Genomic DNA, 17,765 nt, shown 5'->3' with positions numbered 1-17,765 from the left:
TGCCGTGGGAAACAGTGGCAAAGGCCTTACTGAAGTCTAAGTAGACAACATCCACAGCCTTTCACTCATCCACTAAATATGTCATCTTATCATAAAAAGAGATCAGGTTGGTCAAGTAGGACTTGCCTTTCATAATCCCATGCTGGCTGGGTTTGATCATGCAGTTGTCCTGTTCATGCCACGTGATGGCACTCAAGGTTAGTGCCTTAAATTCACACTTTTTTACCTTAAATTTACACACACAATGCAAACAATACTTACTATAAAAAGAGAATAGCTTACCTACTGAAATCAGTTAAAATCCAAAATCGGAGGCCAAGTCAACCATAAACAGCAAGAATAACGCCCATGTAATTTTTATACCCTGTATTTACCAATCTTCTGTACTTTTACTAAGGCAAAATATATCAACTGAGAAAATGTAACCAAAATTTACATTTTTTATTATGAGAGATTACTTTCAGGATCAAAAGAGGTACACTCTGAATACAAATTTCAGATGATCTTAAAAAGTAAAAAAAATCTGCTGCATCTCCATCTTCTAGTCACACGACAAGATAATGTGAAGATTACATCATTCAAGGATTACCAAGATAGGTGTGTGTTTAATTATTAGTCTGGGTCACCATTCAAAGTCCTGGTTATTCATTCACCCTCCTTTATTCCACATGCTGAACTAGAGATTCCTTGAACAAAAATTCCCAGTTCACTGACTGTAAACCTGATCAAGTGAGTGAGATACAGAACTAAAACTAAGATAAAAAGTTCTTAGTAAATGCAAGTCCAATTTACTTGTGCTTACATGTATTTCAAAACTTTGCTGTGTTCCCACGGTCCAAAACTAAGAACGAACCATTTCATCAGCTGTAATACAGACAGCTGCCATAACACTGTCTTTATGTCACTAAGGTTAGCAATGTCTAAAAAGTAGGCTTTAGTTTAGAAACACAGAATATGCTGAGTTAGAACGGACCCATCAGGAGCATCGAGTCCTACTCCTGGCCTTGCACAGGACACACCAAGAATTCACACCATGTGCCTGAGAGTGTTGTCCAAATGTTTCTTGAACTTTGTCACTCTTGGTGCTGTGACCACTTCCCTGGGGAGCCTGTTCCAGTGTCCAACCACTCTCTACCTGAAAAACCTTTTGCTGATAGTAAATACAGCCAACTACAGGACTGTTAGGAAATTTCTGAGGTTCTATGGCATCAGTACCAACAAGGGAAAAGAAAGTCCATGTGGTAAACTACCACAGAAGAGCTTATTTTCCCCATGTATGTATATTTCAATACTGTTCTAGAAACAGCACCGGTTTTCTGGCCAGAATGCTCCAGACCCCTTCTTAGGATCAAGATTCATTGAAAGTAAAAAGATAACTTACTTATAATAGTATGCATATAGATAAGGTTTACGTATCTGATTTAGAATTCTAAAATGCTTATATGTATGCACAGAACTTCTTACACTGACTAAATATTAAAAATACCCCAGTACCTACTACGGTTTTATGAAAGAGAGGTAAATGAAAAAACCAACACCTTTTTTTTCAATTTTACAGAGAATTAAGAAAACAAACAGTAGTTGGAAACGCATTTTATGAACTGTCATAACCAACACAGAGTGGATGACATAAGATCCATCACAGCTGAATGGTCAAAGATACATGACAACATGTATGACTATTTCAATTAATGAAGGAAAAAAAGATTTTATTGGTAACACATTATCATCTGGCCTTATACCAGCCTTACTGAACACTAAAAAGTGTGAAGATCAGATGTATTAAGAAAAAATTAAATTCAAAGCAAAAAGAGAATTCAGTTTTGGGCAGAACATGATCAGGGGACATCCACCTGAACACAACGAAGGGCACTGTTCTAACCTATGTACAGTCTAAAACTTCCACTGCGCCCAGTCAGCAGACGGGGACTAAATTCAGATATATCTATTCACATCAAGCACAGTATTGGGTATTATTCGCTTATATCTGGTGACAGATATTTCCTTTTAGATTTCCTGCCAAATGTCATTTGGTGGGATCACAATGGGTACATCAGGGCAGACACTGAGCAGCCCTTCATGGTTACCAACAGTTTGTCCTATTTCTGCAGAAGGGCATTTCAAATTAAGGTTTAAATGGGCAGAGGGAAACAAAAGCCCAGCTTTAATCTCACCTTATCCCTGCCATTCCCTCTAGACCTACAGCAGGCAGATCTCTGCCACGGCACCAGGACCTACAGGACTGCGAGAAGCTGCTCTCTACCCACACCTCCCACCAGAAACAGACCCTCGCCTCATTGAGTCCCTGTCCCAGATGCTCTCCATGGGCTTCTCTGACGAGGGTGGATGGCTCACTCGACTCCTGCAGACAAAGAACTGTGACACCGGGGCAGCAAACCATCAAGGTGTGGCTGGGTCACTAACAAGTGGCAGCTACTTAACTTGATGTCAGACCTTTTCAATTAGAGAGGTCACAAAGCAGTTCTCCTTGAACGGGTCAGTTTAGGACACAGAGAGTTTGCGGGTTTATTTGTTTGGTTTTTTCCTTCTTTTATCATAGCATTAATAAAACAACTAGTCTTTCAAAAACTATTTTAACTTATACATGCCCATGGATGCAACAATGCCCAGCAAGGTCTGGGGCAGTCAGATGATCCGTGACCAACTGTCATAGACAACAGAGTTTACAGCAGGGTGGTGAACTTTGAGCTCTTGCTCTAAGACAGTCCACTTTAGAAACACTAAAGAGGCCAGATGGCACAGCTAGAGCTCCGAGAGTAGGGTATGAAAGCAAATGTCCAGTGTGACAAACATTCTCCCTCTATCTTTCACCTACGCAAGATGACAGATATCACTTACATGTTTTTTCATTTGTTTACATGTGATTAGTCTACTTGCATTTCAATTTCATTTCACTGTCATTTACCCATGACTTCAAGTCACTGTATCATGATAGTGGTGGAGACTTTGAAAGGAACTAACAGTTTCAGAGGCCTCAGCCTCAGAAAAGGCAAATGACAAATGAAAGTAAAAATACATTGAAACATTAATTAGTGAAGCTAGAGAAAAGTATCTCAAGTTACAGGAAAGAGGTTAGTATATCAGGAGGCACTACATAAAAAGACACTATCCAGTGGATGCTATAAACAGAATCATGAATCATGACAAACCCATGACCAGCTATTAAAACAGAATTCTGGAATTGACACTTGTTTCAGTTCCCTCAAAACTAAGCAAAATGAACAAGTATAAAATTGGCATGGCCATAACATTTCACCAAGCGAAATTCTTAACTGTAGACAGGAATTAGTCTCAAGTGAAATGGCAGCTAATTTATTGCTGTCAGTTCAGGATACTTTTCAATGATGAAATCATTGCAAAGTGTAACTCAGGACTTTGAAAGATAAATTCTCTCATTGAAAAAATGAAACTGCTACCCAACCTTCACTTACTCTGAAATTAACCTGAATAAAAATTTTAAGAGTTGTCTAGTCAGGGTGAGTAAAAAACATTAGCTGAAATACAGTATTAGCAGTCTGGAGACTTCCTGGCAACTTGAGTCCTTTTTTTTTTTAGGATGAGAAAGTATAGATAGTATACTGAGCACATCAGAAAGAGTGTCAGCTTAATGTAATGTACTACTATAGATATATTTCTTTCTAAAGTAAATTGAATGTTTGAGAAAAATGAGAAAACCTTGACTACTTTTTCCTCTCACTATCAAATATATCTTTGTCACCACTTTCACCACACAGATTCACAATGAGGTGGTGATCTTCATCAGTTCCTCTTCATCTTCCAGCATATTCAGATCTCATCGGAAACTCAGTAACTGTTTTGGTTGTTTTTCATAAGACCTACACATATAAGAGTCAACCTACCTATATATCAAAAATTCTCATTTATCCCACTCACTCATGAGATTCAACTCGCCTCCCAACCAATCAATCCACGCAGTGCACAGCCTCTAAAATGCTCATCTCCCTAGTTGCCAAAGTTTTCAATAACTGTAAAGACTGTCATCTTTAATGACCAAGCCTCTCAATAGTAATTTTACATTATTCTTTTTGTTTACATCTTTATCATTGCATACCATTTAACAATAACAGAAGACAACCTGAGTCTATGTGTTCCATTACTTCCACAAATGCAGGGAGCCAGTACAGTCTGCTTCAATATCTAATGCTGTATCTTTACCGTGTCTTATATTTGTTCTTCCTAGCCCACATTTCTTTTCTAGTGAGCAGTTATGTGGTGCTTAGCTGCCTGCTGTGGTTAAACCACAACACTACCCTACAATTATTTCTGTTGCAGCTGGATCTCCTCATGGCCTGAAAACACAGAAGCAGAAGAGCTTGACATGCACAAAAATCAGGCAAACAAAACGTTGAGACATACACTGTAACAAACCAAAACAAAAATGAGTAATGGCCAGTTCAAGACACACATTTGGTGTAGTTGGCTTTGATTTTATTCCATTTTTCCAGAAGATGGACTCTTAGAAGTATGCTGGCTTCTTTCATGTTTAGGAAAGTCCAGGGCTGCAAGCATTAGGGCAGAGTAAGACTGCAGAAAAACAGGAAATAGGGATAGAAAATAAATGCTCAGTGCTTAAAAAATAAAAAAAATAAAAAAAAAAAAGAAAAAGAAGACTATTCAATGCCTGTTAATAAGCTTTATATTGAAAGCTTTCCTCTTAAACCCACTGGTTTAAGTGCTAGTCATCCACTTTGTATCCAGCCACTGTTCTTTCTCAAGCTCATATGGCTTGAGCTAGGCTGATCCATTACTTCTGGAAGAGGATGGTGTGAGTCTGAAGCTTCTATCCATAATGGAAAATGGAAGATTATCCTGAGTATTACTGGAAGCTACCTTGAAACACTGGCAAAAGACCACCTGTATTAGGTGTTCTAACATGCTTATGGACTAAATGATAATTAACAGCAGCTCTACAGGATTAAGCACTCCAGTCAATATTCAAAAATTACAGCATGAGTCTAACAACATACTTTTATCCCAATCTGGGTAAACTGCTACAAGTAGTAAAATGATGTTCACTCAGCCCACATTTGCCCTCTTCTCAGATAAAATTACTCACAGTGGAAATTATAACCATGACTGATCATACACTATTACAGTAAATTAATGTAAAAATCTAGTCTCCCTCAACAGCTATGAAACAGCAATAGCATGCTCTAATTCCTGGCATATGTCAGTCTTGAATACTGACTTATAGGCAGAACCACATATTTTCCATCTAATATACAAGAATTTTGACAGTTTATCTAAAAATCCCTAAAGACCAAAATAAAAATGTTTAAGATACTAAAAACAAGCTAGGACTTTCTCTAATCACTGAGGGTTTAGAGTGCACAGAAGTGCTATTAAAGTAATATAGCATCTCAGTGGGATTTGCAACAGCTGAAAGTGCCACTTGTTCATTCTGTATGTGTACCTCAATCCATCCCAGTTGTGCAAAATGTCAAAGTGGAGCCATGTCCAGTGACAGTAGCTGCTGGCTGCTACTGTCTTTTGCTTCTCCCCACTCAGTTTCATAAGGACCGAACCTTGTGATAAATGGATTCTGCATTTGTGGGTAAAGACAGTATGACTGCAGCAAGTATATGTCAGACATCATTATCAGATATAATTATTAAAAATTAATATTAACTTGTATCTGTCCAATACAAGTTTTCATTTCTTCTCAGATACAGAATTCCTCGTACTTCACCCCAAAGAATGTAATTAAGGCTCAAGACAAAAGTCATAAGAGACAAAAGACTGTGCAGCTTTTCCATATCTGCAAATTGAAGTTTGACACTCTATCTTGAAGAGGTGTCAAATCAGCAAATGACTTCACTGATGAAAGGTGGGAACCAAAAGTAACAAGCAAACCATTTGGGTTCATATACAGTTCTGAAAAATGCAGAGTATGGAAGGGGCCACAAGCAGCTGGCAATCAACTGGAAATGCAGCAGGTACATTCTGCCCTATACACAGCTCATTCCATCTGTCCCTTACACGTCCTTCTAATTCCTTAACTTGCAGTTGAGCCTCAACTGTCATCTTGCACCTGAATCAAGCAATCTTTAAACCAAGACTCATGGGCAGTATAATAAATAAGAGTTGGGACTACTGCACAAATCCAAAAATCAAAATAAGCTTCTTCTAGGTGAAACTCACCCTGACTACAGAAGGGAATCTTGTGAGAAAGAGACCAAGTGTAAAATATTTATAGTATTTTTCACAAATGCTATATAGGAATGAATTTTTAGTTTGAAAACAGAATTATCGAAAACAAACTTACTTAAAATAATACAGAAAAGTACCAACATAAAATTTCTAAGGGTATTTCATACTGATGTGTTTCTCCAGAAAATTGTGAAGTAAATTAACAAACAAAAGGTAAAGTTTACCCTCATTCATAAAACATCCTCATTTATTCTAACTGACTGCTACCTTTGAAAAGCACATTTGAAAAAAAATTCAACTCATCCTAACTGTAATGCACACGATCAGCAATCCAAACCAATCTAAACCAAATCTAAACCAACGGCTTTTTTATTTCTTTGGTTTTAGGTCTCAATGCACTAACTTTTGACTGAACACTTTAAATGAATTTTATGACCAGTGAACATATACTGCTGATATGTTCGGAAGAAATCTTTCCACTGACTGGGACATGAGCTTCCTCTTATTACAGGAAGTCAGAAACTTCCTGCTTGTTGTACTTTTCTCTACTTGCGCTCACCCATAGTTCTCTCATCCAGCCACAAAAATTAAACTTACAGGAATCAAGGTTTTTGCATACTTGAAAATAAAAGAATATCTTCAATACTATCTGTTACATATTTTCAGGAAGTGGTAAAACTGGCAGGGACAACCAGTGTAAGTTGTATGCACAAATGTGAAATCGACAGTGAAAATCAAAGGAGTTCAAATCTTTGTTCTGTTAGGCTAGACTGCTTAATGCATTATACATAAAGATTATGGGGTATAATGGAACTTTAAAAGGAATTGTCACAAGCAGCAACAGGTTTAATCTACAAATAAATACACATATATATAGAATGCCCAGTTACATATCTGAATTTATTAACTTTTCCTCAAACTGTGTATATTTATTAGCAACATAGGCCTACATGTAGTGATGTGAACTAAAAATTAGTCAGGACCAAAGGAGAAAACACTATGCTACTGACTCATGAATAACTGAAAAACAAGCAAGGCTCACACATTTTTTTTTAGTATGTGGTGCCAACAGGCTGCATATGCTGCAGGTGCCCAAGCCACTGTTCTGAAAGCATAGATAAATTTTATAGGAAGCAGGACATGCAAAACAAGCATGAATATCAGCAGAGAGCCATTTGTCTCACTACAGAAACAGATTACCCCATTATCATTCCCAGCACAATTATAAAATAACTTATCAGATCTATATTAAGAGAAGTATACTAAATGTTTACTTGCATTGTCCCATAAGTGTTAGTACTATTCTTCTTGTATCCCAGAAACACAGAATTGGTTTGGGTTGGAAGGGACCTTAGAGTTCATCTTGTTCCAATCCCTCCTACCATGGGTATGGACACCTTTCACTAGACCAGGTTGCTCAGGGCCCCATCCAGCCTGACATGGAACACTTTCAAGAATGGAGCATCCACAACTTCTGGGCAACCCGCTCCAGTGTCTCCCCACCCTCACAGTAAAGAATTTCTTCCTAATATCTAATCTAAAGCTACCCTATTGCAGTCTGAAGCCATCACCCCTTGTCCTATTCACTCTCCAGCTCTTTTTAAGCCCTCTTTGGGTCCTGGAAGGCTGCTCTAAGGTCTCCCTGAAGCCTTCTCTTCTCCAGGCTGAACACCCCCAACTCTCTCAGCTTGTCTTCAGAAGAGATGCTCCAGCCCTCTGCGTCCTCTTCATGGTCCTCCTCTGAACTTGCTCCAGCAGGTCCATTACTATATTTACTCTATCACTCTACTTCTCAAATTATATATTTTACGTAGCTTACTATTCAACATGTTTAAATTACTCTTCATTTCTCCCATTTAACCAAGGCATTTAAATTGCAAGATTTATTCAGTATTTTACAGTGTACTCCTGTATTAGCAGTGCTGGGATAGTATAAAACCTAGGTTTACTGAAGTTTTCCGTCAGAGTTGTTGTTTGGCCTTGAGTAAGTCACTTCCCTCTCACTGAAAACTATTAGTATAATTTTCATTTATAGATGAAAGGCTCTACAAAACTATTAACCACTACTCACAAATACTCCAGATAAAGTTTAGTTAATAACAAGGTACAAGAAACCAAAGTATCAACTTGACACTCTTAATCAGCTTTATATTGCAAGCAGGCATGCTGATACAAGCACAATTACAAAATAATAACGAAACATACTACTCCAGGCTTAAAAGTCTCTGTTTTTAAAAGAGGCCCAATTTACACCTGAAAGGTCAGTGGGAACACCCACGAAAACTTTTAAAGCAGAGATGATAAAAAACCTAGTAACTGTATAAGAGAATAATATTCATTTTGAAAGAGAATCTGTTGGGGATGATCAGAAAATACAACAACAGTTTTCAACTCTGCAACTTGTCAGGCTTCAATAGTAAAACACAGGTGGATCTTCAGCCAGATATAAATGCTGCCTTACTGTGAACAACGACAAGTGGAAAAAAAAAAGGTCTGAGGATAGAGTGTGCATATCCACACCATACCAGATGCAGTAGCCACTGGTCACATCCACCAGTGCTAACAGAAAATCTCAGAACCCAGAATACAACCATCTTCATAAACACCATGTGAAATTAATGAAGTTAAAGTAAATGGCCAGCATGCTGGCAAATCAAACTTGTTGTTGACACAGCTAAAGCATAGTGGATAAGAAATAATCATCAGTGTTGCTCAAGTAACTACTGAGCTTTAAGCTACTCTTAACAATTAAGAAAAAGGTGCTGAGCGTTACAGTGGGAAGGCAGATTATTAACAAAGCACTGTAAAATTTGTAAAATAATTACATATTACCATGGATAATTAAAACACCCACCTATATAAAATTACATATCAACAAGAAAATTATTATGGAGAACAAAACCCAGGATCAGCATCATAAACCCTTATAAATTGACTAGAATTTGAGGAGCTCCATGGTATGGCAGTTAATCCACAACTGGGAAGTTTTTTGTAAGTTCCTTTAAAACATCTGCTGTTGGCTGCTAAGTGACAAAACAATGGCCTGGATGACAATTCATCTGATGCCAGGTACAATTCTTACACTAACATCAGAGTGAAGTCTAAATGCCAAAAATTCACGTCTACAGTTCTAGAAATATTCTTTAAAACTTTCAACAAATTCCATACTTTCCTGAAATTCAAGTCTACTCTCCAAGCACATCACACAACTAATACTTCTTGCCAACAGGAAAAAGAAAAACCCAAAAGCCCATTTGTGTAAAGCCAGAGGCTAAATAAAAATAACATTTATTATCAAGTAGGCACAATCCAGGTTTCAAGAAACATCATTCAGACATTCATTACCTGATAATTCATAACCAAATCATCTTGACTGTACGTGGGTCTATGGGTTAAATACAACAGCTCACTCAGAAGGTGGTGACAATAGAGATCTGTTACAGACCAGCAGCTCAAACTAGAGAACAGCAGGATTTTTTTGTAAGCCCATATTTTTAATCTGCTGAAAGAAAAATGTCAAACCGAAGTCTTTAATACTGAAACCTAATATCTCAGGATCTTAAGCTGCCAACAATAAAAACATCCATTTAAAAAAATTATTAGCAACAGTTTTCTAACAGCGTTCACCATAACCAATAGAAAGAAATTATAATATATTCCATTATAACAGCTAAAATGAGTAAACCACTGGGGTAGAAATTGGGCACTGGTAGAATCATGATCATGATTACTGATCATGATCAGATTACATAGCCAGATAGCGATTACTGACATTTATGTAAATATCCAAGGCACATAGATGCTCATATTCCTGAGTTTTCAAAATTTCAGAAGCTAAAAATTGTTATGGACAAAATGAATCAGGAAGAAAAATCTTAGATAGAAAAACATGAAAATGGAAACTTCCTTAAGAGTGCTTTTATCTTTGGTCAGGCAATTCTACAGCTAACAAAAGGGACAATTTTGACTACAGCTCATCCTAGTTGCTTAAAATCTGATGTTTTTTAAAAAAAAGTGTAAGTTAAAAAAAATAAAGGTGGGATCAACAAGGTAGAACAGGGAAGGCTGGATCAGCATCAACATAAATTACAGTTACGGAGTGTAGAATCTGAGAGACATAAAACATCCACCTATGACACCACCAAGAGTGGTATCAACCACTCAACAACAGCAGAGGCTCATGACTTGACAAGAGGTGGCACAAGTGTTAAAAATCGTACGAAAAGATCAAAAATAGGCAATAAATACTTTCATTCTATAGTTGGAAAGATTCAAAATGGTATAATCGTATCACATTATATTGATTTTCTTTCCAACTCATTTGTTAAGCAGATGTTCCAGATCAGATGTTAAAAAACATTGTGAGACAGACATTTCAAATCATCATACTAGTTAAACTTATCCCAGAGTCCTAGAGTAGTCAGCCCAGCAAATCTATGATCTGTTGATGTTCTTTTAAAACTACGTATTTTAAAAATCTGTATCTGTCTTTAAATGCTAGGGACTGCCACCATGCAGAAGAGTGAAAACACAGTGTCAAAGGGACAAATTAAGTTTTAAGGCAGTCTGATATGATAGAGAATTCAGATGAGATAACAAGAACCAGCGAAAGACAGATGCATTCAAATGTATTCAAACAGTAATTGCATGCCTTATTTTTAAATAGTGGCAAAGATGAATCACTGAAACAAGTCATCCAGAAAAGTAAATGGTAGATTCTCCCTATCTTGATACACTTTAAAAAAAAAAAAACAGCTTAGCCAACTAGAAGTTCAGAAATCAAACCCACTGAGACAAAAACTGACACTGTAGTACATTTAAGGTGAAACGCTCATGTATTAAGATAGATGCAGTACTAAATGCAAGTCACTTAAAGCAAGCACATGAACTTTTCACATGCACAACTAGATTAATTAGTAGTGCAGTAGTAATGGTCTTTAATAAACCTAAAATAATGATTTGCCAGCCCATTAACACAACAAAAAGCCTCTCAAACTAAATAGCACAGAAAAAAAATGTTGGCATTTTTTAAACAGAACACCATGATACTGTCTTATTTCTGCTACATTTGGTTCAGTATCAGTGACATGTGAATCCTCCTAGTATTTTCAAACGATTTTCAAACAGACTTCAGGTCATGTTATGACTCAGTGTTTTTGGAAAATCTACATCTAACCATTAACAGAGGTAAAATACCCATTTGTATTCTGTTTGGTAATTCATCAACCTTTATCCAAAATAAATGCTAAATGTTGAATGTTCATGTCCAAGGTCTGGATGTAGTTTGACTAACTGCTCCAGCTTGCCTCTTGCTTGTTTCAACTGTCAGAGTACAAACAGTCAACCATTTCTCCTCAAAGACTGTCACACATGGATTCCCATAAGATTTAGAGAAACCATGCTTCTTTCTATTCAACATCATTAAAAAGAGTAGAAATTATCAGATTATAATGGGCGGACATCAAACTGCATCATTTTCAAGTTCTTTTTGTAAAAGTAGCTAATCACAGAAGTTGCAACATCAGAAAAATAAAGCCATTCAGGTAAGCAACAAAAACATTCTTAAAGTAAAACACAGACCACTATAACAACCTTCCTAAAACTGGAAATGGTAGCAGCTATGCCCCTTCTTTTGGAGGTCAAAACCACAGTTCAAGCCTCACTAACCTAATAACCAAACACAGGCAAGCAATTCCTTCGATCACATTTACCCTCCTCCTCTGAAAGCATAACTCAGCCAAAGAGCTGTATGTTTACAGACTACAGACTGAACTGTTTTGGGCTTTTCCGGCCTGAAAGAAAAAGCACCCAAAACCTATAGCTTATTTACTACAGAGCACTGCAGAGTCTAAGTCAAACAGTTTAGATAACATACCACATTTGCACTCAGCAGACATCACTGGCTCCTGATCTAAAATGCTCTTACACACGCTAATCAACAAAGCCTCAAATGGACTAGCAACTGATTATCTTAGAAACTGTCTATCCTCCACAATTCTCAGCAACAGCTGTTGTCAATTACAGCAGCATACCTAACAGTTTAAGATAAAACTCCTCAGGATGGAGCGCAAAGTAAACTTTCTAAGGCTTCGTCAACAGAATTCCTTTCAAGGCCAAGTGTAAACTGGTTCTTCGCACAGCCCTTCCCCAGTGAAAAATGAAGTTGTAATAGCAACAACAACCCAGAGACAGCAAAGATGATCTCCACATTAGCGTAAATCATAGGCAGGCAGAGAATGTGTAACACATTTCCACCACATCACATTTCTCTTGAGCATCAAGGTACATATGAGGTACCAGAGTCTAAAAGATGCAAGTGCAAACGAAAGAGAAAAGAACATTCAAGTAAAGCCAACGCGGTTATGCAAAGAAGGAAAAATGTGAGAGGAATGTTCTCACATTTCTCAAAGGTAAGTACCCTTCTCGCAGGTGGCACAGTACTTTCAGAAAACCTCTAAACCATTTCTGCGTGACAAGTGAGCTTTGCTAATACTGCAGCTAAAACACAGAAATTGTTCGTAAAAAATCAAGTTTGTGGGTTTCCTTGGATTTATGAGAAGGTGAAACGAAGCAAAACATACAAGAATCTCAAAATTTTAATTAACTGTTGAACAAAGCTACCAGTACAAGCCTGGTTTAGTTGCCTTCCCATCCACAAAGCTAGAGAACAGACTCTTGCTTTCATCTCATTAATAAAAGGATGCCATCAATATCTTTTGAAATGTTTGGTTTTCACAGGAGTTTACCATATCTGTAGTACCTAAATATAAAACCATTATAAAATCTAGAGGGGAAAAAAAATGCACCATCTTCCCAGTAGGCAGTTACATATAAACGTAGCAATTCCTTGTGGTCTCATATTTTGCTATGCATTGAAATTCACTATATAGCTTCACAGCACATACAAGAGTAAGCTCCTGTTGTTGGCTCAATAGCAGAGTTACCAATTCCAAGTCAGAAAATACACAAAAACGTTTAGAAATTCACCAGCTTATTTAGAGTAGGCTGTGTACATGTTTACCTGCCAGTCTGAAGCTATTACAACACAACATTAATTGTAATAACTTTAGCAATCGCTACTATTTATATACATACATATGACTCTTAAGAGTTACAGCATTTAGGCCAAACATGGGCCATGTGTCAGTGAAAAAAATAAAAGCCTGACAACTGGTAATCACAACTGGGTTAACTCAGTTATTACATTAACAAAAACTTAAAAAAATATCCTGGTTTCAAAAATAGAAATCATTATCCCCCGCAACTAATGTAATTTTCTTATTGCACCGTTTTAAATATTAGAGTGTACTATTTCAACCTCTGAGTTGCAAATATAACAGTGGATGATGATTTAGAGAGAGGTGGGATCTAGAACTAATTTATTGGAATGTTGCATGAACCTCAAATTCTTAAAAATCTTTTCAATAACAACAATCGACCCACATAATTGGAATATATTTTGAAATCTTCAGTTTTCACAGAGGAAGTATTATCAGTAAATAGCTGAATTAATGCGTGACAAGTAATAGAACTGACAAACAAGAACTTTAATGAAGTTTCATTGGTCTGACAAGAGACTTATCTTACGTGGTGCTTTTTAAACAAGTATCAGAGTGCTTTGTAAGGGAAGGTAAGCAAGATTACTGAGAGTAAAGTGGAGAATGGATGCTGTGGAGCTGAATGGCATAACTACAAATGTATCTTTGTCTCCCATTACATTTTGGAACACAATTCTTTCACATGTATACCTCTTCCACATGTATATACCACCAAAGTAATGCTATGCCAATAGGATGGGACTGTCTCTTAAAAGCAGACCATAAAGCTTCCAGGATGTGTAATATCATAGGACGTGTAGCTAAACTAAACTACTGATGAGTATGGTATAGCATATAAAATTTTCAAACAGCTAAAATATGCTAATTGCAACCCTTGCACTGAAATGCAAACTTGTACACCACTTGAACTCCTGTATCCTAAAGAAAAACATGTGTGATGGTTAAACATCTACCACTGATGGCAATGAACTGGACAGCTAGCACAAACTGAGTCAGGCAGGTGAGAACAGGGAGGAAGAGAGGCTCTGGGGCAAGAACATTGGAGTGAAACCAAGCTGCTCCTAAAAACTCTTTTCAAGGCCTGGAGGAAAAAAAAAAAGACAACATGAACAGCTTCAACTTCCGTCTCCTGCCGCCGGAATCACCAACAACAATAAAAAAAAAAAAAAGAAAAAAAAAAAAAAACAACCCAGAGGGGAAAACCTTGTGACAAATCTGCTTCCTCCTCCCTCCCTGCTCTCACCTCCCAGCAGCGAGGCTCTGGCTCCACAGCTCCCCGCCGGGAGCACCTGCCCTGGGCACGCCCCGGGCCGCCGCCGCCGCGGCGGGAGCCCCGCGGGGGGCGGGCGGGACAGGCCGGGGAGCGGCGGAGCGCGGGGCGCGCAGGCCTCGGCGCCCCCCCGGCCCCGCCGCCGCCACGCACGGCCGAGGACAGGGCCCGGCGGGGCCCGGGGCGAGGGGTGGCGCACTGTGGCTGCGGGGCGGCCGGCGGGAAGGGGGCAAGCGGGTGAAGGGGAGCAGATGCTCTGGGGCTGGTTTTACCTGCTGCTGCTGCTGCCTGCAGTGGCATGAAGATCTGGCTCAGCCTTTCTCTCTCCCTCCCCGCCTCCCTCCTTCCTTCCCTCCCTCCCTGCGCCGCGGCGCACAGACCCCCGCGCCGGCCCGGCGCCCTGCGAGGGACGCGGGGCAGGGGGAGGCGGTGGGGGAGGCCCGGGGCAGGGAAGGGAAGGGGAAGGGCTCCCTGCCCGCCCGCGGGGACGCGCCGTGGCGCCGCCCCGCTCCCGCCGCGCAGGCGCTCGGGCCCGGCGCCTGCTCTGTGCTCCTGCTGCCTGATTCCGGTTCCATGTGTCCGCTCCCGGCTCCTTTTGCCGGCTCCCTGTGTTCGCTCCGCGCTCCCGGCTCCCTGTGCCCACTCCGTGCGCCCTGTGCCCGCTCCCGGCTCCTTGTCCCCGCTCCCTGCGACCGCCGGACTGCGGGGCGCCCGGGGTGCCGGTGGAAGGGGAAGGGCGAGGATGGGGCTCCCCTGGTAGCGGGAGGTGGCGCGGCTCGGCCGGCGGCCGCTTCCCGCCACCCCCGGCGGGCAGCAGCAGAAGGGCGCCGGGTGTTTTTTTGAGATCGGGAGGGTCTGCGTCTTTTCGGGACCTTTCGGCCTCTTGAGGAAGCCCGAAGCGCTTATTTTTACATAAAGCGTGCGCAGAGTGTAGTTGCCAGTCACGCAATGCGGGGTGAGGGGGGGGAAGAGGCTTAAAATGGAGGTGATTTAAAGTGAATCCGTAACATCGGATTCGGCTGGCTGTGTTCAGACCGCTTGGGACACGTCCTCGTGGAAGGAGTGAAGTGCCCGGCTGGAGGCCTTGGCAGCCCGAGGTGGTGCTGCGCGCCCGGGGTCACTCGTGTGCCTCAGCACTGGGGTCATTAAACCCCCTGAGCACACTTGTACAGCCCGGTAGCAGCTCACTGGGACAAACACTTAGTTCCCAAGGCAGGCTTGGATCGCTGGTAGGCGATTGAGATCAGTTTAATCAAAAGATCACTTCTTTAAGTTTTGGGAAATCCAGTAAACCTGCCATTTGCTTGGCTTTGCCCCTTACTGTGTTAAAAATCCTGAAGGAAGGTGAACAGAGGACCACCTAGTATTGAAGAGTTCATTTTACTTGCAAAAAAACCTGCAGGGGATTATATTTATGCCACAGTCCGAGGGTGCTGTGAAGTGCCTTGTATACTAGGTTGCTCTTTGTGACCGTTGTACGGTTTCTAATTATGTGTGATGGTGCACTAGGTATCCAACCTTTTGGGGCTCTGGTACAAGACTAGACATACTCCATCATCCATGTTAGCTGAAGCAGAATAACTATTTGAACCTGAGTCTTGGAAAAATGACCCTAAAACTGGTTCGTTTGGCTATTAGATTATGCTTCAGGGCAACATAGGAGAAAAGATGATCAATGTGAGATATTCTTAGAAATGTGAAACGAAAGTAAAACTTTGTAAGTGTAGTAATAATTACATGATGAATGAATGGTATGTAGTCTCTGAAGACATTTCTTATAATTCCCCTGATTCCCAGAAAGGAAATTTTTGCTTTTTGGGCAATTTCAGGGCAAGATAATCAGCCTATCTATGTGGTTTTCCCAAAGATACTTAGAGAGGAAGTCTTAACTCCATGTCAGTCTACAGATGTTTTTGATTCCCAGATGTTTGATTAGAAAAGAGAGACCAAAGTAGGTTCCGGCCTGCTGATGATAGTGTTTTACAGCAATGCATTTACATTTCTCACTACATCAGATTGTTTAAAGTAGAAAGAGCCATTTAAAGTTAAATTGTTGCTAGATTTAAAATTAAAATACTCAGTACAGAAAACAAATGAAGACTCCTTTCATGACCATATATCCATTATTTTCAAACACATAGTTTCATTTTCTGTTTGCAATAATGGTTTTCCGTTTGTCTCTCCTTACATTTATTGTGTTAGAGCAGATCTTGATGTTAAAAAAAGCCAAGCAGTCAAGCATACATTTCTTGTCTACTAATATCGTGTTTTGAATACTTTGAACAGCTCAGTGATGAAATTATGATTTTGTTTGATAGAGGACACAGCATTTGAATTAGAAATAATACAGCCATCTACAGTCAGTCTGTGTATATCACAGTGACCCGTCCACTGTAAAGACATGGAAATGCCTATTTTCTGCTTTTGGAATAGAGTGCATTTTAGATAAGAAGATATGCAAAAGAAGCGTGTACTTGGGAGATGAAATGGCAATGTGAAGAATTACAGCACATTATATGTTGAAGATGTGTGTGTATAGGTGGGACTCACTAAGTAAAAATTGCATTGAAGGTATCAAAACCTTTTCTTTATAAGCCTGTAGATTTGTGCTACTGTTTAAAAAAAAAGAAGTATGCACCTGCCTTTGGCAGATACTCCCACTGTGTACGCAACTCAGGCAATTGCGAGTTGTCTAAATAACTACTGGAGTAATTATGTGAGCATAGGATATCTAATTGTGTGTGCACTTAGGGGACGTCTTAAAAGATTTGGCCCTCTCAGTATTCTCAATATGAAAATTTTCCCATGGAAAATAAAAGCTGGAACAAAAGCCAGCAGGAAAAACAACGGCAGAATCTGCCAAAAGTAGTTTATTCTTGTTTCATTGGCAATCAATTGTTAGGCTCATCATAACACTTAGATGCCAATTTAAGCATGAATGGAGGTTCCACCCCAAAATTAAAACATTGTAAGGAGATTAATCCCTTTTACTTATGCACCAATAAAGAGAAAAATAAATTCCAAGTATTATTAGTTTCTGTGTTTGCAAGATTATGGGGGGTTAATATCAAACTGCTTAGACCGTCTCAGTTTATGTTCACAATATATTCTACTGTAGAGTCACAAGTAAAGGTGTGTAAGCTTTGTATAGATAAAGAAAACAATGTTTCTTGTGTTAGATGTTGACTGAAATATTCTTAGGGCTAGAAATATTTTTAAAATTTTAGTTAGTTGGGCATTGCAAT

General features: G+C 39.4%; 1 protein-coding gene across 8 annotated transcripts in view; it reads right to left on the bottom strand.

The window, feature by feature from the left end:
- Positions 1-14,941, bottom strand: part of TBC1D5 (TBC1 domain family member 5) — a 318,415-nt gene extending 303,474 nt beyond the window's left edge. For 6 of the 8 annotated variants that reach the window (XM_051808278.1, XM_051808281.1, XM_051808276.1 and 3 more), the window contains exon 1: positions 14,793-14,941. The gene's annotated coding sequence lies outside the window, so the exon portion shown is untranslated. Of the gene's footprint in view, positions 1-14,493; positions 14,568-14,792 lie in introns of those variants that run through there. The other 2 variants (XM_051808277.1, XM_051808282.1) reach the window with 2 other exon arrangements.
- Between the last annotated feature and the right edge of the window lie 2,824 nt (positions 14,942-17,765).

This window comes from Manacus candei, unplaced genomic scaffold, assembly GCF_025592945.1.
Source record: "Manacus candei isolate 608988 ecotype Guabito, Panama unplaced genomic scaffold, ASM2559294v1 h1tg000072l, whole genome shotgun sequence".
In the NCBI taxonomy this organism is placed as follows: Eukaryota; Metazoa; Chordata; class Aves; order Passeriformes; family Pipridae; genus Manacus; species Manacus candei.
Note: the sequence above shows the minus strand (reverse complement) of the source record. Positions and strands in the feature narration are given on the sequence as shown.